Genomic DNA, 11885 nt, shown 5'->3' with positions numbered 1-11885 from the left:
GCTGAGGCAGACCAACACAACATCCTCAACGGCGTGTGTGTTTATGTTTGAAAGTGTACAGAAGTGTAGGTGAAGGCCGACAACGGAGCTGACATCAGATGTGCTGCTGTTAACACCTACACCGACAGAGCCGGGTCCTCACGTCCATAGTCAGATGCCAGGCAGCTCAGTGTTTATTGTAAAGAGGCATATAAATTGTCATTGTCCCATGTTCACTTATCCCAGTTTCCATCGCCGCCGTTGACATGTATGCCCGATGAGTAAAACATCGTCTTACAAACTGACGAAAAATACAGCTTGGGTTTTACTTCAGTTATATGTATTGAACAGTTATATGTATCTTGGAGTCGAGTTAAGAGGCAGCTTGCAGAGTACATCTTCGACACACGTATTTGTTTACCTGTGAACACCGTACACTGATCTTGAAATTGTTTCACAGCCAAACAAGGTACAACAAGAGATTGCAACAAGAGATACTCTCTTGAAACATGTTGAAGCTTGTTCGCCACCAGCCACTTCGTATCATTCATGGAAGGTGGAAACACAATTAAAGATAAGAACGAAATGCTGTTTACTAGGCAAGTTTGCTTTAGTTTGCTTATTGGCCCCTCGCATTCATTTAGATAGATATTGAATATGGAAGACTTTTGAATTCACCAACTACTGTCAGTACGTCTTCATACCTCAAGAGCGGTGGGGCAGCCTAGTGGTTAAAGCGTTCGCTCGTTACGCCAAAGGCCTGAGTTCTGATTCCCACATGGGTACAATGTGGAAAGCCCATTTTCTGGTGATAGTGCGGAAATATGGCGTAAAGTGGCGTAAAACCTAACTCACTCACCTTCACGAGACAATCTCAGTCCCTGTGTTAGTCTTCAGTTCGTATGATTTTCGTACAAGATACAAATCTGAGTGCATGTTTGAATTCTCTGCGTTGATGTACTTCACTGTACTTTGTTCCCAAAACTTAAATGCCACAGAATCAATTCAAAACAACTTCAAAACAGTTCCTTCTATATTTTTCAGATTGTTTTACATTTGTAATCTTTGCCTTTTCTTTTCCGATTATATTGGAAACTGAATAATTTTTATGTCATTGTCTCTTCAAACTACCATCAAGTAACATTTGATACAAACACTAAAGGAAACCAATCACAGACAAGCCTATCAGTAATAAGAAACACAATTCTCTGTCAGATGTGGGAGTACCATCAGTAACTCCAGCTGCCACACAGACCAGGAAGGAAGGCGAGAGCTTGTCTCTCACATGCTCAGTTGATGGTAATCCTGACAATGCCGTCATCTCCTGGACATTCAATGGTTCCCCATACCAGGAAGTAGTGTGATGAAAGCTGACCTGAACAGATCTGATGACGGGGAGTACACCTGTACTGGGAGAGTCAACACAGGCAGTGTGTGTGTCCCTGGTGGTGGTCTGGAGGGGAGGTCAACTGTCAAGGTCATTGTCAGCTGTGAGTACAGATAGTGTCTGATTCTATCACATAAGCTACAGAAACATGGATGTTTACTGGGGAGGTCAACTGTCAAGGTCATTGTCAACTGTGAGGACAGATAGTGTTTGATTCTATCACATAAGCTACACAAACATGGATGTTTACTGGGAGGTCAACATGTCCAACTTTACTGCATACACTGCCAACAACACAGAATGGTGCTACAGAGAGCTCCGCTGGACACACACCCAACTCTACAAACACTCCTAAGCCCACTATATAACACCCAAACCTTCAAAGCCTTAGGTATATTTCTAATCTAAACTAGCCTTTTGGTCGCATATAATCTCACATGTCCAACTAGGGCCAGCAAAAAACAAACTCACAAAATACACCCAACCAAACCACATAACGTGAAAGGACACAAACTAAACAAAACAAAACCAGCATACAAAAACAACAAAAGCATACCAACCAAACCTCCCTGTAGTTCAGATAGACCTACCACCTTTGTCAAAATTCCAAATTATAAATTCATACAAATTAAATTACGGAACCTTAACCATCTTCAGGTTGCCATATCTTTCGGTGAAATCACCCCTCCACGAAATGGCCTGGCGAAATCCTGTGTGAAATCCCGTGTTCAAATCATCACCATGTAACACCATGTATCTTCTGTACACCCTTTAATACTCATAGTTGTTTTCGGATCCCTGACCTTATATGCATTCAAAATCAATGCTTTCAAAATGTATATATGCCGCTTTTAAAGTAGTGTATTGACCGTTCAGAGCGTATTTTTAGGCAATGCATGTTCTTTGGAATGTAACCATATGTTTTATCTAGGCATGGTGGGAGAGGCACCAGGAGATATAATGATCTAACTGTTGCACCTGACATCACCTTCAAACCCGTGGACATCACAGAGGGACAGACACTGACAGTGTGAAGCCAGATGTCGTCCCTGCCTCATACACCTTTGGTAGTTTCATTCAGTACTGAGGAAATACTTCAGTTGACACCTGAGCTGGAACACTAACTGGAGGTGTCTACACATGGAGTGTTGGTGCTGCCACCTACCTGGACACAGGAGTGTATGTGTGTAGAGTGGACGGACAACTCCGTCACAGACAGGAATGATGTGTTAGTACAGAGGAAGAGAGTCAGTGTCAATGTTAGAGGTAGGTGTACTTTGTGTATGAGAGTAGAGTGGACAACACTGTCACAGACAGGAATAATGTGTTGGTACAGAGGAAGAGAGTGAGTGTTAGGAGGTAGGTGTACTTTGTGTATGAAGGTAGATTGGACAACTCCGTCACATACAGGAATGATGTGTCAGTACAGAGGAAGAGAGTCAGTGTCAATGTTAGAGGTAGGTGTACTTTGTGTATGAGAGTAGAGTGGACAACACTGTCACAGACAGGAATAATGTGGTAGGACAGAGGATGAGAGCCAGTGTGTTAGAGGTAGGTGTACTTTTGTATGAGTGTAGATGGGACAACTCCTGTCACAGACAGGAATGATGTGTTAGTACAAAGGAAGAGAGTCAGTGTCAATGTTATAGGTAGGTGTTTCATGTGTATGAGTGTACAAGGGATAACACTGTCACAGACAGGAATGATGTGTTAGTACAGAGGAAGAGAGTGAGTGTTAGAGGTAGGAGTACTTTGTGTATGAGTGTAGATTGGATAACTCCGTCACATACAGGAATGATGTGTTAGTATAGAGGAAGAGAGTCAGTGTCAGTGTAAGAGGTAAATGTACTTTGTGTATTAGTGTAAATTGGACAACACCACCACAGACAGGAATGATGTGTTAGTACAGAGGAAGAGAGTCAGTGTCAGTGTTAGAGGTAGGTGTATTTTGTGTATAAGTGTAGAGTAGACAACACTGTCACAGACAGGAATGATGTGTTAGTACAGAGGAAGAGAGTCAGTGTTAGAGGTAGGTGTACTTTTGTGTATGAGTGTAGGGTGAACAAGACAGTCACTGACACTGACAGGAACGATGTGTTAGTACAGAGGAAGAGAGTCAGTGTCAGTGTTAGAGGTAGGTGTATTTTGTGTATAAGTGTAGAGTAGACAACACTGTCACAGACAGGAATGATGATGTGTTAGTACAGAGGAAGAGAGTCAGTCAGTTAGAGGTAGGTGTACTTTGTGTATGAGTGAAGATTGGACAACACCGTCACAGACAGGAATGATGTGTTAGTACAGAGGAAGAGAGTCAGTGTTATAGGTAGGTGTACATTGTGTATGAGTGTAGAGTAGACAACACTGTCACAGACAGGAACGATGTGTTAGTACAGAGGAAGAGAGTCAGTGTCAATGTTAGAGGTAGGTGTATTTTGTGTATGAGTGTAGAGTAGACAACACTGTCACAGACAGGAATGATGTGTTAGTACAGAGGAAGAGAGTCAATGTTAGAGGTAGGTGTACATTTGTGTATGAGTGTAGAGTAGACAACACTGTCACAGACAGGGATAATATAGTAGTAGTACAGAGGAATAGAATCAGTGTGTGTTAAGGGTAAGCGTGCTTTATATATGAGTGTAGAGAAACACACAGTGGGACCTGCTACATGTCACGAGAAACAATCAATCAAACATGCAGTGTGTAATTATTATACTAAAGGTAAGATGATAACGACGACACAAAGAGGTGTTATGTTATGTATAAGGCATCTGATACATAAACATGATATAAACTTCCAAGCTCGTCCGAAGTTTACTGAAGATTCCAAACAAATATTCGGTGCTGAAGTAGGAACAAACACAACATTGGTTCAGAATTTCTGCAACAGTGAGGTGAACTACACATCATACAACTGGACATTTGGACCACTGGACACCCCGTCAACAGGTCAGGTTCAGTCAGGTCAAGGAAGGTGACACTGAGGAAGAACAACAAGGAGGTGCAACATGCCGGCTTCAGTGTCTCTCTGGACATCAAGAACTTCCAAGAACAGGACATCGGAGTCTACACAGTCACTGTGTGTAATGTAGTTGGCTGTAACTCATCAGAGGTCAGCTTGACAGCAGCAGGTAGTTTAAAAAAACAAACGTTTGTCTTTTTAAATTCATTATCAGCAAAATTTGTACATATGTCATTTTACAACATAACATATCGGGTTTGAATTTAGTTTCCTTGAAATAAGTCAGAGGAGGTTTTCCGTTTTCAGGTCTACATTTCTTGTTTGCAGAATGGCAGAAGTGCGGCTCCACCCAACAAACACTTCCTTATTGGTGAAAATTGTCCGAATGGCGGGTGCTATCCTTTCCTCCAAGACCTGGTGTCATCACTCTGTTAAGTGGCAACTTTCAAATTTCACACAAGAAATCTACACTTACAAGAATACAGTGTGATACAAATATATACCAACTATAGTTAAACACTTAACAAGTATATGAAAATTGAACTAGGTTTGCAAATCAGTACAAATTACTGCAGTATAATGTATTGGCAAAGCGCATTAGAATAACAGTTCAGCATTCAGGAGAATTTCAATGGTTTTATAAGATGCAATAGCAGTAATATTCACCTTGTAGTAACAGTAGTTAAGCTTCCAAAACGTGTCTTGGTTCTATATCTAGTGACAAGACACTGCATTTTTTACAAGTGGTGGTTTCTCTTGATTTAATGAGAGAAGAGAGATTAATGCGGTGATCAACAAGATAATGTAACTAAAAGCATCAACATGTCCATAATACTGCTTATATAAGTTACGTAATTAGTATAAGTGAGTATTTTTCAAATATGATGTCATAAAGTTCCATCGAATCTCTTTTCATTTCTGTTTCATTTTTATTGTATAAATTGTTTTCGTCACGATATGGCTGGGATATTGCCGATGTGACGTTAAATATTGACTCACTCCACTCACTCTATCAAATCTTACGTGAAACAACGTAATAGAATTACCTCACTGTAATGCATTACATCCCTATTTATATATCATATATTTTGCAATTTAGGCCCAGTGGGAACTGTTTCAGTGGATAATAGAAGCTGGTTATCTTTCTGGTGTTGAATTTGTATCTTTCACTCAAAATAAAGACTATTGATAATGTCACTGGTCAGAAATGTACACTGTGATATACATTTACACAGACAGTGTAAATATTTTTGTAAATCAAGCTTTTATACATAATTGGAAATTCCCAAAAAGTAAAAAAACAGACATCATGTTCCAGATGAAAGTATTTTTCATTTTAAGTTTTAGCTTGAAATGGTTCAATGCGACTTGGTCATGATGGGGCTGACGTCTGAGCCTCCAGCCAGGAACTAGATATGAGTTCAAGGTGAAGGCCAGGAACACCAGGATCAGAACAACGAGGGGCCGTTCACACGGGTCGAGTCACAGGACACAAAATGTAAGTATAATACATAAAACAGAATAGTTTATGAGGGTTGGAAATATATGCATATGCCTACAGTCACAGTAGTACTTGTAACATAGTAAACCTAGACAAGTATAGTGACCACATGTTGCCTAAATGTGCATTTAAACATTAGTACCAGGGGTGGGGTGTTCTTGTGGCAAGATACTATATCACGTATCAAACGTCTCTAAAATAGATTAATTATCATTCTGATGTCATTGCAACGAAATGAGAGAAAATTAACGTACACTTTCATGTTGTGTAGCTGCTCCAAACCAGACAGATGCCTCAGAGTCATCACTTGGAGGTGGACTTGGTGTGGGGCTAGGGATATGCATCATCATTATCATAGTGTTGGTGGCAGCGCTGTTCTATCGTAGAAGACCTCACCTATTGTCAACACGTGATCGAGGTAATGTGGACAATGATGGAGGCTTTCTGCGGTTTCTCCGATGTCTTCCATCAGTTAAACATTACAACAAGGGATAGGCAAGTAAATCCAAGATGATATGTTTGTAGCATTCCTGAAGGACGCAGCCCTGCCTAGCAAATTGCTGCGCCGTATTTTTTCACAGATAGTGCAACGCCTGTGCTTCAGAAGGATAGTTGAGTGCATTAGTCATAGGATGGCGTTATCTGATAAATGTATCTAATCATATATTAAAACATTTAATGTAAACTATATAGATGTTATTACCTGCCGAGTTTAAGAGGTTCAATACGTAAACTGTATTAATGTGCTTGAAGGATGCTTTTGGTGATTCCACTGTGATGAGATGCATTATTTACTACAGGTAAAACTGTTGCTCAGATCCAAGAGTGGTAAGTTGTCCAAAGCACTTTGTAATAGGGTGGAATTATTTTGTATATATGTAGCTCTTTTACAGAAAAAGCAAAGAACACTTTTATGCAAAGATTTTATCGATTCAAGGCATTCTTCTCATGCTCTCTAATCAAGGCAAACAACAATCAAAATCAATTGTTCGATAGAAAGGTTTCTTTTATATCGATGTTTGTATTGTTCTCTCAGAGACACGGGGAGCGAACAATTGATAATAATGAAAACTCAGGTAATACATATATTCTGGTATTTGATTTGATCTTGTACAGTAAACAGTTCAATAGGTAGCACAGAATACAGTATCATATCAAATATCTAGAAAACCCGGAAGATATAAAGGAAGTGATTTGTATGATCTTCAATAACATGCTGCTATGCAAGGTCAAAATTAAGAGCCTTCACTGTAAAAGAACCTTACAATTCCATAAGCAATCACTCAATTTAGATTTGGTATCCGGATATTCCATACACAACATTCTACTAATATATTTTAAATAAACCCGAGGCTGTCCTGAACAAAGTATTGTTTTGTGAAGGGGTCCTTCATATAGTTCCTCAGTATAAGCCCGCTGCTCTTACAAACATTTTGTATTCTGTCTGCAACACTTCAGATATCCAGGACCTTAGTCAGTATGCCTGGTTTGAGGAGTGTGTCTCACAGCCATATTCCCAGTTGAAGATCTATGAAAACACAAAAGGTGAGTTAATGACTTACATGAATAATTTTTGACTTGTCAAGTGTCAATAAGCAATGATAGATCAGTTCTAACCTGGTTTTGAAATAGACATGTCTGTATGTTGGAGACCAGTATTATCGTTGAGTACAAACCAGCTGATAGCAATCAAATTCTCCAGGAAACATACAATATATGCATATATGGTAAATGTTGTGAATGGCAGGTGCTGTCGGTAGGGCAGGACATGATTCCCTATTCGCCTGGTGTCATCGCGTGTTTTCAGTATCGTCAATACTGGGTAGTCTTTTGCACTGACGTTCTATATTTCAAACGGTATAGCTGCACAATCGTCTTTATGTATGTAGAAGGTGATAAAGTATATGGACTCTTCATGTTACAAAGGTCGTGTGACACATGAGCCGGAGTATGAAGGTCTACAGGAAAGGTCGCCAGCCACCTACGAAACTGTGGCGTTACATACGTACGAAAACATTGACAGGAAAGTAAAAGGTGAAACATTTATTCCAATCTACTTTCTGTGAACCTGTGATTTATAACCTGTGAACATTAGTCTCCCGTCCTTGTTGAAAGTGTTCTGTTGTTGGCATAACGTGCAGCTGGACCCATTATATTAATTGTTCCAGATCCGACGTACGCCAATGTGCAATCAACAAGATGAAACAAACTGAATAAGGCAAGCAAAGATGAAAGGATAACTTTGCAGACAGTGTTCACTTAAGTCAGGCGTCCATATATTACATCATTAGCACGTTTTAATATTTCTCCTGAAATCATCTTCAGGAACTGAAGTCTCTCTTGAAACATCTCTCTGAGTACAACCCGTTACACACAGATTATGATCCACTACAATATTGCAACTTTGTGTGCATACTTTCTCATAGGATTTGATTCAGAAACATGTTGTTGTACAAAGTGCTTTGGTACAAACTTTAAAGAATGGAGAATATTGTTCCAAACAGACTTCAATGTACATGTATTCCATATATATTGTATAGACCTCCATATACAATCACTAGATTAAGGACAACAACAGTGATATTGGTATGTGGGGCATTATTTGCCAAGTCTCTTCCTGGGTGAAGCTGCTTCCCAATATTCCTTGTTTCAAGTTAAGAGAACACATTACTGAGTGAATGAGTGATTTTAGTTTTAAGCCACACTCAGCAATATTTCAGCTATATGGCGTAGAACACATTGCTGAATACAAGGCATATAGCGTCAATCAAACTTTCTATATTTTCAAGTTTGAATTACCGTAAATGCCTAGTGGAAACATACACATTGATTTACATGGTGCAATTAGAACTACACATGTACATATTTTCGCACTGCGTCCCCAAAGTATAGGTTTATTCGCGGTGTATAAATCTTCGCGCTAAAATGTTTTGCGCGAAAGCGCGAAAAATAAAACCTGCGCGAAAATATAATACGTTTACAGTATCTTAGCAATATCATCAGCTATAAACTGATGAAATCATTACACACACAGCGTATCAAAGAAACATGATTTATTACCACATGAATCAGTAAAGAACTCAAGCCGAATGATATGTAATGAAGATGTACAGTTATTGTACTCTGCAAATAACACACAGACACACACACACAGACACACACACAAACACACAGACATACCAAAGGATTAAGTTTAATGTAAAACTCCGTTCCTGCTGTATTGTTTACACATATATTCTGTCGTTTTGTGCATGCTGAATCTCATTTTGCTACTTTACACCAACCAAGTAACTGTTTGTAGGGTCTGCGTACGTCGTGAATTATTATTTCAAATCCTTTTGAAAGAATGTACACATCAATCAAACTGGCACAGGTTTTAACGTCGGTAAAACTTTCGTGTAAGTGTTGTAAAACATGAGCAGGTGTTGTTTACCTCCAGGAGATAGGTAATACATAACAATACATTGATAGGTCAAAATCTATCCCCAGAATAGCATAATGTCACTGTAGGTTAAAAAACAAACGAAAAGAATCAGTGGAATTGATATTCAGTTGAATGGCACCATCCGTTGAAGTATATCCTTTACATAAAGGAATAACGGTGCTTTTGGTTTTGGACCTAGCCCCGTCAAACACCTATGTTGTCGTGTGTGTGGATGATCCGACTCAAGGCTTAAACTGACGGATCTTCGAGTGCATAGCTGTAATTTAACATTCAGTCAAAGCAGGGGTAATGTCTGTTACCACATTTACTCCCCGAACCTGTTTCAGGAATGATGATATTACATCTACACTGGATCATTGACCAGTATCAGTAGTTTATTTACTTGAACATGAATTCATTGCTTGAATTTATTTTGATTGAGGACCTTGACATACGATTCCGTTTATATCAGTTCATGCTCCTTAGCTTCAAGGTAATTTTAGATACCGGCACAAAGGACGGACAGGTCAACGTGGGACTGTTATCTTATAATAGTTGCATGTCGTCAGGGCGCCAACTGTGCCAGACCCTGATGTTTTCCTTTGCTGACTTTAGTGTCACTATTTACATATTACTTATAAAATATGTAAATCTGTCTAGACATTTGTAAACGTATACACGGGAGAGTAGCTGCATGACTTCTTATCAACCAAGCCATGTTCATGCATTTTTCAGTCTTCTTGATGACAACTGTAAATAACAGGGTATCATGCGCCACATATTGGTGTCTTACAGGTGTGTGTTAGTGTTTGACGAGGATGACTTACTCCTCTAGTTATAGGAAGGGGTAGCCGGAGTGGTGTGGCACAAATACGAAAGGGAAATTGTCTTTGCCAGGAGCTTGACATACCTCTCAAATGGAGCATGTAAATACCACCCTCACACACCATACACCCACGCACACGATACAATGGATCTATTTCTCAGTAATGTGGCACTTTGTACCCCTTTTTGAGTTATCTCATCCCATAATATATGCATTGTGTATTTTGGGCTTCTTATGAGATTTGATCCTAAGAGGCATTGATCTGACCCCCGAAGGAGCGCTTTGATCCTGAGCGACATTTGATCCCAGGAACTATACCAGTCAAGTCAAAAGTCAAAAGATGTTTATTGTATGAAAGGCCTCCAGCCCATAAACATGAGAGTTACAGTGATAAAGGAATGTTCTGGATATTTACATATATATTTAAGGGTATACAATTCGCTTTATAAGAAGATCTCTTTTAGCTAATGCATATTTTATATATAAGGACAATTGAGCAAGAATAGTTTCATTATTGGTTTGTGTAACAAAGATATATATGCATAATGGGGCTGCTTTGCAAGAAGATGGTGCGGTATATATTTCTGTCTTAATTCGTGATAACAAGGACATATCAGGGTAAAATGAATTACATAAAGGACAGTATCGATTTTCTTTCTGGACAGAGGTTTTTCTACCCTCATTAATCATTAAAGATAACAAACCTAAACGATACTTTACGAACATTGTTCTCAAACTATATGTTGTAATTATTGATAAGTATTTTTCTGGCTGGAGTAACGTTTTAAAGTTGAGTTGAGTTGAGTTGAGTTGAGCTTTACGTCACATCGTCATTTTCCAGCCATATAGTGACGAGAACAAGTTTGCATTAGTAAATATTGTAAGTACATACTCGGAATGAGTTTTTTTCAAAGACATTTATTTATTGCATTGTCATTCGAAAGCAGAAAAAATCATAGCATCAAATTTATAGGCAGGCGGTTTGTTACATTTCATAGTTACAATTTATGGTTGTTACATTTCACAGTTACAGTTTATGATACAGATCAACTTCCCTCAGGTAGTTCAGTATCAGATGGGCGCTCACGCGTGAGAACAGATCTTTTAGGTTTGTTGCATCATAATGTGAGTCCCTGCCGCAGGCGATAAGTCCACGCATTCAAGCAGAATATGCTTGACGGTGAACACCTCATCGCAAGAGACACACATGGGGGGTCCATCCCCATCCGTTTTCAGCAGATAGTCATGTGTAAATCGACTGTGGCCAATACGACATCGTCGTAAAATTACCTCATCGCGTCTTGACTGACAACCCAAGTAGGTATAACCGATTGTTGGCTTCAATTCATGGAGTTTGTTTCTTCCTACTTGAGTGTCCCACCTTTTTTGCATCAGGTCCCGAGTATAGCTTTTGATAGTGGGTTTGAAGTCACTGTACGGGATTAGCAGTGGAGATAGGGGCTTTTCGAGAGCTGCTTTTGCTGCAGCATCGGCCTTAGTGTTACCTGCTATGCCGACGTGACCCGGCAACCAGCAGAGGATGATGTCATATTGGCTAGTAGAAAGGTCGTTGTACAGTTCTAATAAGTCCAGGATGATTGGGTGACTTGAAGTCACGTTTAGAAGTGCTTGAAGGCAGGATAATGAATCTGTAAATATGATGAAGTTTTTGGACTGATTTTGCTGTTGAATGTAGGTCAAAGCTGAGAAGATAGCTTTGGCTTCAGCGGTGAAAATGGAACTGTTGTCGGGGATCCTAGAGGAGACAGTCTTGGCTCCAATGACTGTAGCGCTGGCAACTTGGCCATC

The 11885-nt window shown here is 39.5% G+C and overlaps 2 long non-coding RNA genes across 3 annotated transcripts; both read left to right on the top strand.

The window, feature by feature from the left end:
• The first annotated feature begins 2343 nt into the window (after nucleotides 1-2343).
• Nucleotides 2344-5611, top strand: LOC124254636. Of its 2 annotated transcripts, none has more exons than XR_006892508.1 (3): nucleotides 2344-2632; nucleotides 3598-3787; nucleotides 4166-5611. It is a non-coding gene; the product is annotated as an uncharacterized LOC124254636 (long non-coding RNA). The 2 variants fall into 2 exon arrangements; XR_006892509.1 differs by having other exon boundaries at nucleotides 3598-3879.
• Nucleotides 5612-5711: 100 nt separating this feature from the next.
• LOC124254635 lies at nucleotides 5712-10299 on the top strand. The gene is made up of 8 exons (XR_006892507.1): nucleotides 5712-5823; nucleotides 6098-6244; nucleotides 6627-6654; nucleotides 6863-6902; nucleotides 7285-7371; nucleotides 7753-7860; nucleotides 7995-8712; nucleotides 8810-10299. It is a non-coding gene; the product is annotated as an uncharacterized LOC124254635 (long non-coding RNA).
• The last annotated feature ends 1586 nt before the right edge of the window (nucleotides 10300-11885 follow it).

Source organism: Haliotis rubra, unplaced genomic scaffold (genome assembly GCF_003918875.1).
Source record: "Haliotis rubra isolate DU_JTF1 unplaced genomic scaffold, ASM391887v1 Scf578, whole genome shotgun sequence".
In the NCBI taxonomy this organism is placed as follows: domain Eukaryota; kingdom Metazoa; phylum Mollusca; class Gastropoda; order Lepetellida; family Haliotidae; genus Haliotis; species Haliotis rubra.
Note: the sequence above shows the minus strand (reverse complement) of the source record. Positions and strands in the feature narration are given on the sequence as shown.